This window comes from Rhipicephalus sanguineus, chromosome 5, assembly GCF_013339695.2.
Source record: "Rhipicephalus sanguineus isolate Rsan-2018 chromosome 5, BIME_Rsan_1.4, whole genome shotgun sequence".
NCBI classification, from domain to species: Eukaryota; Metazoa; Arthropoda; class Arachnida; order Ixodida; family Ixodidae; genus Rhipicephalus; species Rhipicephalus sanguineus.
Window position 1 is genome coordinate 88,438,838 of NC_051180.1, and position 11,883 is coordinate 88,450,720.

Sequence of the window (11,883 nt, forward strand, 5' to 3'; positions counted from 1 at the left end):
GTGAAAGCCTTAGATGCCTCATAAAACGCGAAAATTGACCGTCGGCGTCGTGGCATCGTCGGCGGTGCCAACAAGAGTGATGCAAAAAAGTCGTCATCATGTGACGACTTCAACACACGTTGTCATCATGACGTCACAGATCGGCAAAATATGTTACGTCATTATGACGTCATTGTGACATCGAATAACGTTACGTTACATGATGACGTCATCACATGGCATCGTCGCTTGGTCAAACGTGGGCCGATCGCGGAGGCAGTGCAAAACCAGGGAGGGGGGTGCAGAAAACCTGCAATGCCTCTGATCCTGGAGGCTTTCGGAGGGTGGCGGGGCAGGCTCATTACGTCGACTGAGAAGAAAAAGAAGAAGATGGCTTTTGCCTTCGATTCGTCTTAGGCGAATGCATAAGGGGCACTTGGATGGATTTATGCAAAACTTTATTGAATGTGCTTAGGTACAGGACACAGCGCGACTGTGAGGTTTTTTTTTTTTTTTTTTATCTTGTAAAGTTTCGTCCGATGCTTCGATTTCAGTTGGTCGTTATAGTCCGATACAACGTGTTCCGATATATATTTCTGACCGTAGCAGAGCAGATACTACTCTAACTCGTTCTGTGTTTTCTAAACACACGCACACAAATAATGACCCCACATTGCTAAATCAAAATACTATATATTCGGTTACCACCTCAGAAGAAATATTGACCCCACCTCTTGAACCGTGGTACGCGGTACGCGTGCCCTTCAGCTCCGCAAGATAGTCATGCAAGCCGGTTTCTGTTCCTAGCGTAAGTACTCACTTTCTGCTAATATAGATACTAGGAGCATTGTAAAATAAAAGTACCTTGTTTCTGCCTAAAATATTTCATTCAGCTTAGTACTGGTCCCACAGTCTCTTAGGAAATTTGCCGGAATGTTCAAGTTTTCGACCATGAAGCAGCGACACAATAGTAAATGTGCACAGAAAAATCAAAACCTCAAAAGTGCTTGACGTCGCAAAAATTATAGAGTTTCCTACAATACTTACTAGAGGGAACTCTGGCGCTAGTGTCTATGGGAGCTGCAACGCATGACGCTTCAGCCGGCATGGGAATGATGGGTGGTACACAAATTTGTCTAAACTTCGTACTTTCGGCTCCGTTTGGCTCCGCGTCGGCTGCATCCGATTTGTCGAAAAACGAAGTTCAGCAAAAGTCAACAGTTTCACTTCGCCACTTTACCTTCTTTAGGCTCAGCAATTCAAATATGGTCACGAAGTTCACAACGATCCATTCTTTTATCCGAAAGAAAACCAAAACATAGCAATAAACAAAGCCACAAGTACGTTTGAAGCCGCAAGCACGAAGACTAGGCAAATTTGTGTACTACCCATCATTCCCATGGTAGCTGAACGATCGCAGCGCCAGAGTCCCCTCTAGTTAATCTTAGGAAACTCTATGGCAAAAATGAGAGAACTTACTTTGGTTGTTATTGACTTGATACCAGTGACCCGGGACAGCTGCACACAGCTCTCCTATAAAAAAAAAAAAACACTCGCGGACAACTTTTCTTGGCAATGAAGCGAAGGCTACAGAGCCACAATGCACGTATTCTACCGCTATTGAATGTAGTTCCACAATTGCGTCCGTATTTTCTGCGTGAGATATACAAAGTACTCCTTCATTTTCTACATGTAGGTTTTTTAGCCGGAACGCAGCGCACACATGCGAAATATTTGTATTTCTTTCACTTTATACGTTCTCACTTTGCGAAGTCGCGCCTTTTACCCGTACCTTAGACGCTAAGCAGCGTTTGCGCCGAAATGCAACGCTGCTTTTCGTGGCCATCACTTGCCACGGCGTTACGAGACACGCGCCAAACCAGACTACTTCGCGTAGCAGTACATGTGCAGACACTCCGCCCCCGTAGCTTTCCCTTCATTGCCAAGAAAAGTTGTCCGCGAGTATAGTATTGCACTTCGTGCATTGAATGGTTAAGAAGAACTGCAAATATTCTTTCAACGGGACAGCGATTGCGGTGGACAGAGCCAAGAAGCCTCCTTTGCCAGAGCGTATGTTTTAATGCGATAACCTTAAAGCGCTGATGTCGCAGGAATCCCAGTGTCACCGCCGGCGTCGGTAGCGTTGGTAGTGAGCGAAAAATCACAGTGGATGTAGATAATAAAACTCAAAGGTTCAGGCCGGAATCGAACCCAGGCCTTCTGCGTGGCAGTCAGGTGTTCTACCACAGATCTACTCCTGTGCTTCAAACTGATTCTGCGAAAAAAAAAACCTTATGCAGGCGTCAGCTAGTGCGAGGAGTCACATAAGAGAATGTAATATTGCATGCCAGAAGCGCATACAATACCACCAGGCGTCCCACCATGTGAATTGCGCAACGAGTGGGTGGTTTAAGGGCTCTTTTCTTCCGCTCTTCGTCGTGTCTTTGGTGGCTCTCGCTTTGCTGTACCGCTCCTACCTTCCCTCTTCTTTTTTTTTTTTGTCCCTTTTTCAACTCCGCTTTTCTCCGAGATGACATTCCTAAGTGTCGTTGCAAACTTGCTTGAAATGGGGCAAGGGTTATACTCATCTACTTTATAGCTCTTATTTTTTTCGAGACAGCAATTATCAACAGCGACACGCTCCACCGCTGGACATGACGTCAACAATAGCCCCCTTAAAACTAACACGCCAAGGATGACAAGGTGTCTGTGACAAAGATAGGTCCCCCATTGAAACGTCGGCCAGCCTGTCTGAGGCACTTTCTCCTGTTTGCTCAACCTATCCCACTACGTGTTTCCATCTGCCGGCTCCCATCTTGGCTCTGGAGATAATTTAGACCTGTGTTCTTATTTAACCTTGCACGTATTTGCCATGTGCGTGCGTGCCATGTGCACGCGTCTCTGTCACGTGTGACTAACTATTTGCAATCTTTTTGTGCTTTTCAGGATGCAGCCGTTGTCCGCAACGTGCAGAATGCTGTGTACGCTGGCGCGTGCAATGCCAGTCATCTATCGCTTCCGTTGGAGCAGCTACACAAAAAGGACTGTTCGAGATATGACCACGCGGCTGGACCTGTACTGGACATTTTACAGTGAATTAAATGAAAGAAAGCAAAAACTTCACATGTATAGAGAAATATAAAACGTTTCGTTGTCTCACTTTTGTTTTTCGTTGTCGCCTGCGAAAGCAGTAATACACGCATGACCAAACATTTTTTTCGCATGTTCTTTTCCGCGCCATTTGTTGCTCACCACGGAAAAAAAAACACGCGAAAAAATTATTAAGCTTTGCCGATAGTAACTGCAGAAAATCGTCCCTGGGGATAAAAGGATTTTTTGAACTAGGGATAAAAAGTTCATCCCAATGGAGCATTTGAGTGGACCGACCGTTCGTCCGGCGAGGTGCAACTGCGGGGACTAACGGTTGCCAGGCAAGGTGTAAATGTGAGGACTAAATGTTAGCCTATTGAGGTGATCTGTGAGGACCAACAGTTAGCTGCATGGGGAATAACGGTTAGACCCGGTGCCGTTAGTCCTTAAAGGGATTAATGGTTGTGGCAGCCCCATTAGTCCCCTAAGGGACGAACCACACACCATTTTAACGCCCTTTTGCCTTAGAATGTATACGGAAGCGTTCTTGTTCTGTATGACACCTCGGTCGCTCTTCCAAGTCTTCTTTAGTAAGGACGCCATTGAGGTTCACAATGTAGCGCAAAATGCAAAACAGAAAGTCAACTCTTGCAGTGCGCTCGTCCAGTTGGCAAGTAGTAGTTGGCAATTATCTATTGACGCATTGGCGAAGGCGTCGACAGGCTGTCCGGCTATTGGTATTCTCCTATTTCAGCTTTTATCTTAGAGGCTATATTTCGGAGGCAAACGATAATACGAGAATTCTCTGTACCACCTGCAAGAAAGTCTCAGAACTTTACTCACCTGCTGGCACTCTGGAAAAGAACTTTATGTCCCACAAGAATCCTTGAAGTTGTAATTACTAGGCTACGCTGTCGTACACCATCACCGAATTTTTATTCACACAGAGCTTTTCTGGCACCCTCCCCGCTTTGTTTTCAATGAAGGGAAGATAAAATGACACAACATTTTCTGATCTCTCGTCCAATATTTACTGCATTGAGAAAATGATTTCTAGAAACACCTATCCACATAATTATATTTAACTCTTCCAAGCTTTCTGCCTTAGGTACATTGACTCTTGCCCACAACGACGGAAACCTATAATATAATAATCCTGGGGTTTTTAGTGCCAAAACCATAATATGCTTATGAGGTGCGCCCAAGTGGAGGGCTCCGGAAATTTCGACTATCTGTGGTTCCTTAACGTGCCCCTAAATTTAAGCACACGGGCCTCCGGCCTTTCGCCTCCATCGAAACGCGACCGCCGCGGCCGGGATCGAGACAGCGACTGACGGGGAGATATGCACGGTCGTTCAAGCTTTTAGAGCAGAGTCGATGGGATTTTAACTCTAATTACGGAATCAAAGCTTTGTTTTGGCTTCACCAAATAATATTCACATATCAAAACTTTATTTTCTCAAGCTTCTTACTATTCTCAAAGAGCCACTTCGCCCCCGCCTCCCTTTGTTATTTCCACTTAAATATTGTAATTCCAATAAAACATAAGCTTATCTAAAAACAACGAAAAAAACTTTTTTTGCGTTATTTATTTTATCTTTCTTTATCCCTAGCCCGCGCAAGAGATACGGAAGCCAAGCGCAAGTGCAGGGCAGAAGATCCAGAGCTTGGAGTGAGAGAAGCTGAGGCTAGACGCGAACGGCTTGCATCGGACCCTGAGTTTAACACGAGGCGAGGCCAAGCGATGGAGAACGCTTCGCTGTTTCATCAGCCTTAGCGAAGTTAAGTCGGTGAAGCCTGCCTGATTTTTTTAATACCCGGTTCCTGGCCAATCTCCCTATGTGGGTGTGATCCACAAGGTCAAGATTGTACTCTACTCTACTCTACGTACCAGCGGTTTTCTGGTCCATACCACGCAGTGGGTAATTAGCATTTCTTAAGGAGCAAGCAAATTGGAATGCCGTCATGGACCTCACGGTCAGCGTCGACGCAGAACAAACTGTAAGCAACGCGAATTTGTCGTTTCTTGTGCAATTAAGATGTTTACTCAGCAAGCCGGCAGCCGTTTCGCATCGCCGAGCTTCAGCATTGTGATAAAGGTGATCGTCGATTATAATTTCCAGCAAAATGTGCTCTGACTGCAGCGCAAAAAAACGCAGGTGTAACGTTGGTCCTGTGCGAAAGTGTGGAACTCGCCAATTTCTGCTACATCAGGAACTCTAACACAATTCTTGGGTGCACACGTAAAAGGCCGGTTACTGCTCTTAGACCTGAGGAGCGACGCAGTTAGAAATACTGTCGTTCATAGGTGCTATACATCTAACGGCCTAGAATATCTTCCCAAGCAATTTTGTTGGAGTCGTTTGGTTCGTTTTTATGGAACCTATGGTATACGTTGACGCTGAGGACAACCTGATACCGCATTCACACGGGACAGGCAAGTTTGATAGCGATGGAGTCTGATGAAATGTAATCTCTCTGTCAGAACTGCCTTTCCTCAGTAGCTTGATAAATGAGCCAATCGCGATTGGAAAAAAAATTGATCACGATTGGAAACTGCGCGGCTCCCAGCGCGAGGGGTTGTTATTGGCGCGATTCTGTGAGTCTTACAACGCTTCTGTCTGTGTTAAAAAGGAAAGGCAAAGTTAGGGCAGCTGCGCCCTAGTAGTGCAAATACTAAGGAAGCGGCTGAACTGGTGGCGTTGCCCTCCTCCTCACCCTTGCTTTCCTTTCTCACCCATTGCTATACTATACTATACTATACTATACTATACTATACTATACTATACTATACTATACTATACTATACTATACTATACTATACTATACTATACTATACTATACTATAGAGCTTCACTAACGTGAAACCTGGGGAGGTGCGAAGCATCGGTGTTTCCAATGGGTACACGTCAATAGCGACGGGAGAACGCTGTGACAGACAGCATCGCAGACAGCGTCCAGCGCCCATCGCAGACAGAGTTCATCGCAGAAACAGAGCGTTTACTTAGCCAACGCGCCGACTTATTTGCCACTCGGAGAAGCGCACGTGGCATTGTCTCTCGCGGGTGAGTGCGCGTTCTCGCGAGCGTTTCCTGAGCGAACGAGTGTCTTATTTGCCACTTGCCATTTGCCGAGGAGGAGGGGAGGTTGAAGAAAGGAAAAGGCACAACTTCCGCAACCCTAAGTGGGAGCACGGCTCAGCGCCTATAGGGGAAAGGGGGAAAGGGAGATAAAGATGAGACGGGCGGCGACAGGAGACACCGTGACGGGTTACGATCACAGGAGACGCCGACAGCCCGAGTGCATAAGGTGCTTCGCACCTAGAAGGAATATATATAACATCCCGCGATTATCTGTTAACTAAACCCTCACTCCAATGTACAGTCGACGTCACACGTAACCCGACACGCCTGTAATGCCCTTAGCAAGGCGCAGGAGATTTCTGGTTAGCGTGTCTTCAGTGAAATAACGTCTTTTCCAACCAATGCGTTCCATGTTTGAACGGGACCTGTTCTTATTCAAAGTAGGTTGCGTGTTACTGCATCTTCTTGGACCAAGCCTGACGGCAACATTTAATATGCTCGTCCAAGTGTACCCAGAGAACGCACATAGTTACGCCATGCAGGCCTGTCGCTGCACCTCCGTGCACATGATGCTTGGGAAAGAGAGCGGATTATTGAACTATTAGTGTTTGTATCACACTGCAATACGCTGAGTACCAGTTTAAAAACTTGGAGGACGTTTGAGCTTCGCTTTCAAGGGTAGAACGTGATAGCGTAATCGGACCGTGTTCGTATCGCCTTTCCAATCGCTAGGTTGGCTTCGCTTCTCGATGGAGACATAAACCGGGCAGCAAGAAAAGACAAAGTGCGGACGCCCTCCGGCTACAATATACCGGGTGTCCCAACTATCTTTAGCCAAGGGTTAAAAAATACAATATTAGCGGCAGGCGAGTGAAATAAGTTGCAAATTACTGACAGTCACCTTGCGCACTACAGACAATTTTTGTTTGGTAATTAACTAATTTGTTAATTTGTTAATTTGTTAACTAAATTGCTAAATATTGATCTTAGGCAAGAAATGCGACTTGCAAAGTTCGAGAGCGTCTTCAGAAACCCCAAATGCATTATAGCGATAAGGAAAGTCTCACGTATACCATTTTTTCGAAGCTGCAAAGAAAGCCTGCAAAATATAAGAAGAACCACGTGACTAGCGCATTCGCTCGCAGCGAAAATGCTGCCCTCAGCCGTGGTTTGAGCGAACGAAATCAGCTGCGGCCAGGACTTGCCGGCTCCGTTGCAGCGGTAAGCCGATAAATTAACGGTGGTTTCTTGGCCCGCGCTCGCTACAACATGCACCGTCACTCGCGCCAACTGGCTGACGCGGGCCAAGAAAACACCGTTAATTTATCGGCCTACCGCTGCAACGGAGACGGCGAGTCCCGGCGGCAGCTGATTTCGTTCGCTCAAACCACGGGGGCAGCATTTTCGCAGCGCGAAAATGCGCTGGTCACGTGATTCTTTTTGCATTTCGCGGGCTTTCTTTGCAGCTCCAACGAATGGTAATAATAATAATATCTGGGGTTTAACGTCCCAAAACCACGATATGATTATGAGAGACGCCGTAGTGGAGGGCTCCGGAAATTTCGACCACCTGGGGTTCCTTAACGTGTACCTAAATCTAAGTACACGGGCCTCAAACATTTTCGCCTCCATCGAAAATGCAGCCGCCGCGGCCGGGATTCGATCCCGCGACGTTCGGGTCAGCAGCCGAGCGCCATAACCACTAGACCACCGTGGCGGGGCGTCCAACAAATGGTATACGGGATACTCTCTTTATCGCAAATAATGCAATTGGGGTTTCTGAAGACGCTCTCGAACTTTGCAAACCGCATTCCTTGCCTAAAGTCAATGTTTAGCAATTTAGTTAAATAACCCTAATTAACAAATTAGTTAATTACCAAACAAACAATTGTCTGTAGTGCGCAAGGTGGGTGTCAGTAATTTGCAACTTATTTCACTCGCCTGCCTCTAATATTGTATTTTTCGACACTTGGCTAAAGCTAGCTGGGACACCCTGTATATGCATGTGTCGCGACGAAACACGGGCACACCGCCAGACGGCGGGGCGGTGCCGTTTAAAAGCGCGCCCCGTGCCCCCTTGGCGCCATCTCGCGGATGATAATTAAGCCGCTGAAGGACCTCACAGATGTGAGTACCATCAACGCTAAATTGTGTATATAAATAGCTCACCGTTAGTATGCTAGAAGATGTATGCGTGGTGGCCGAGCGGCTAAACACATTGCGCCATGGAGCGAGGTGTCGCAGGCTCATCTACCTCGAATTTTCGCTCAGAGACAACGGTGATTTTTCACTCACAACTGAAGACATCACCACTGACGCCTGAATTTCTGTGAAAGAAGCTCTTTAACGCTATCGCGTTAAAAACTAATGCCCATGATAGCAGACATCAGGCAACGACGGCCAATCATCCTGTCGTCCTTGTTCGGTGTGTCGCATGGTTAATAAATACTCACCAGCGCTCAGCGGATTTAACTTCGAGACTCACGGGACACACCGGAGCTAAGTTTTTTTTTTTCTCATTTGTATTGTACCACTGTATTGTATATTGTACCATTGCTATATGACAACATGATCCACCCATCATGTTTAAGCGAAGTTGGCTTGCAGTGTCCTCAGCTTCATCAATTAACTAATTAATCATTTAATTAATTGATGGTCGCATGATGTTTGTTCGTACATACCATAAGTATAACAGAGTCAAATTCGTGCAAATAACGACGGACACGCAAATACGAGGTAGACAAGGACAGGTGCTGCCTCGTCTTTGTGGGTCCGCCTTTATTTGCGCTAGTTTGACTCTGTTATAATGCAAGACCACATAGCCCAACAGTTTGTCCTACTGATGCCACACAAAGTTTTCGTGCACACGATAGGCCGACATGATGTTGGCAAGGGTCCCTGAACCCTCTTGCCGCCCCTTTCCATTCTCGTGAAGGTCGAGCAGGAGCCAGCAGCTGACGACAGGCGACCGACAAAAGGGAGGAAGGCAAGCAAGGAGCAGCAACTGTTCGCGTGTAGCGTCGTCGTCCTGCTGTCCTCCGTGCTCGTCGTGGCTGCGGCCTTGGTGACCGACCAATGGTCGACTAACCGAGTGCACGTGTGCCACACGACCGACTGTGAGCGGCACGCGGTCGAACTGACCCGTCGCCTGGTGAGCACCGCCGGCCCCTGCGACGACTGGTCAAGCTTCGTGTGTTCGACATGGAGAAGCGAGCATCCGGGCGCCGAAAGTGCGTTGGAGGACGCCGCCATGCACTGGTCGAGCCGCGTGGCAAGTGTGGTGCCTGAGCAGGTATGGTATGGTCGTACATAGTGCCCGAACTGCGTTTGAGCGGCAAGCATTGAATTATCTTACATGAGGGCATTGCGGAGCCCCGCGGCCTAAAGTCGTACTAAAAAAAGGCTTCTCCATTGATTGAGGACAGCGTCAGCTAGCATACAGTAACGCTTGAAAAGCAACTGTGAAGGAGGTTGTCATTTTAATATCCCTTTCCAACTGGTCTTCCTATCTTGTTCCTCTGTGGACATCTTTCCATCTAATAAACTTCATGTAAGCTACTCACAGAGCACGGCATAGTCTGAAAGGGAGGAATCGCCGTCAGAGAAGTATTTTGACTCTCCTTTCGATCTCTTTTCTTGTTCACTAAAGCACCCAGCGCCAGCTAACGGACAAGCAGAACATGCCAGCACAAACGCAAATACTTCTGGTGAACCGCAGCGCAACTATAGAGGCGAGGACTCGTCTCGGTAGTTGCGCTGTGGTTCACCGTGCATCAACAAATCGCCCAAATTTTTACGCTAAACGTACTTAACTTCTCCTCTCCGTTCTAAATGTTTACACGCTATGTTCATTGTGCCTATCGCCACTTCACAGGTATATTACTCCTCGGAAGCTCGGAAAGCCGTGCACGCCATTGTTGCCTGTCTGGACAGGTCTCGGGAGAATGCCACCGAAAGCAAGCAGACGCTACTGGAGTTCCTTGACAGGCGCACTCGGGATGCGAAGGCAACGTCCTATCATCGCGACGGTAGTAACGAGTCGATCCTCGCTGTGGTTAGTCTGGTCGCGGAAGTCATCGACTATGCCGTCAATTGGATGCTACCCCTGCTGTTCAATGCGGCCCTGATGACTATCCACGGCTCACCAAGAGGAAGGATAATAGTCTTATTTCCCTCTGAATTGGTCCCGATATGGTTCAAGATTGTCACCGAGCAGCGGCAACACGGCACGTACGACTCCACTTGGAAGTACATCACTCGGGCGACCGCAGGACGTACCACGTACTTCGACTTGGACAACGGCGCGGACATAGCGGAGGACGTGCTGGGCTCCTTGCACAATGTCACCGTATTGGAACCTGAATCTTCCGTGGTCGTCACCGTCGGCAAGTTCGGCAAGACTCTCGGCCTGCCACCGGGAAAGAACTTAGCACGAGCTTTCCGCCAAACCTTCGCGGTTAGCCCCGAAATCGAAGAAGACGACGTGATTTTCATGTCCCACCGTAGACTTCTGGCAACTCTCGTCACCCTCGTTGACTCGCACGGCGCCAATGCTCTAATCGCGTTCATCCGTTGGTGGGTGTTGGTCATCGTGGGATTTCTCGCCGACTCCCGTTCCATAAGAAAGCACGCCAGCGACAGAGACATCAACGAAGTGATGACCCTCATGTGCACGACAGAAGTGGAAGCCACGCACGGTCTCGCACTCAACGCGGCCGACAAAGAAAACTTCGAGGAAGAAGAACTCGACGGCTTACGCGAGGCGCTGGAGAATATCAAGAGCACACTCGAAATAGGTATCAGCCGCCTCGTTTACCTCGAAGACAGAGCGAAGGAAATTATCATAGCGCATCTTAAGAGCATCAAGACCGAACTGTGGGGTGACGTAGACGACTTGAAAGAAGGGAACGAGTCATTCCCCGCGCTCGCCGACTTTCCTGTCGCCGATGGACCGTTCTTGAGGTACTGGCTGTCAATACGAGAGCATGCGCTCTCTCTGAACAGTGCGCTGAGGTACAGGCTCCCATACGTGCAGCGGAGGACAATGCCCAACACTCTTTTCCGCTACGAGCCCTTCTCGAAGACGGTCGTCTTAAACCACGCGGCGTTAACCGCTCCGTACTACTATTCTGCGGGAACGAAGGCTATGCTTTACGGAGGCATCGGCTTCTGGTACGCGAGGACTCTTGTGCAAGCGCTGGACTATGATCCCGAAGGCCTCTTCACCCCCGAATACGAGAAGATGGGTCGACAACCATCGGTCACTTTCAACGGCAAAGGAGTTTTGAAACAGTGTTCCGACGGCGCCTTCTACAGAGACGACTTTCCGGAAATGGCCGCGATGGAAGTGGCTCACGCTGCTCTACAGAGAGACGACGATCATAACCGCTTACCCGGAGCGGAGACTCTCACTCCCGATCACATATTTTTCATGACGCTGTGCTACGGTTCGTGTCGCACGGAAGGCAAGAGTCGTTTTTCGCCCAGCTGCAACAGAGCAGTTTTGAAGTCGCACATTTTCGCCAAACTACTGCGATGCAAGCCAAAGCCGATACTCTGTGGCTATTTCTAGCCGTTAATGATATGATGTCCCGTACGAATGCATCCACGCCTAAGCTGTTTACATCTCGGAGTGTAAGTGTGGGTTTATAGTGTCGGACGTTGCAAGATTGTGCATATTCATCAGAAAGTAAAATATTTATTCGAGAATGAAACTATAGTTAGCACTACA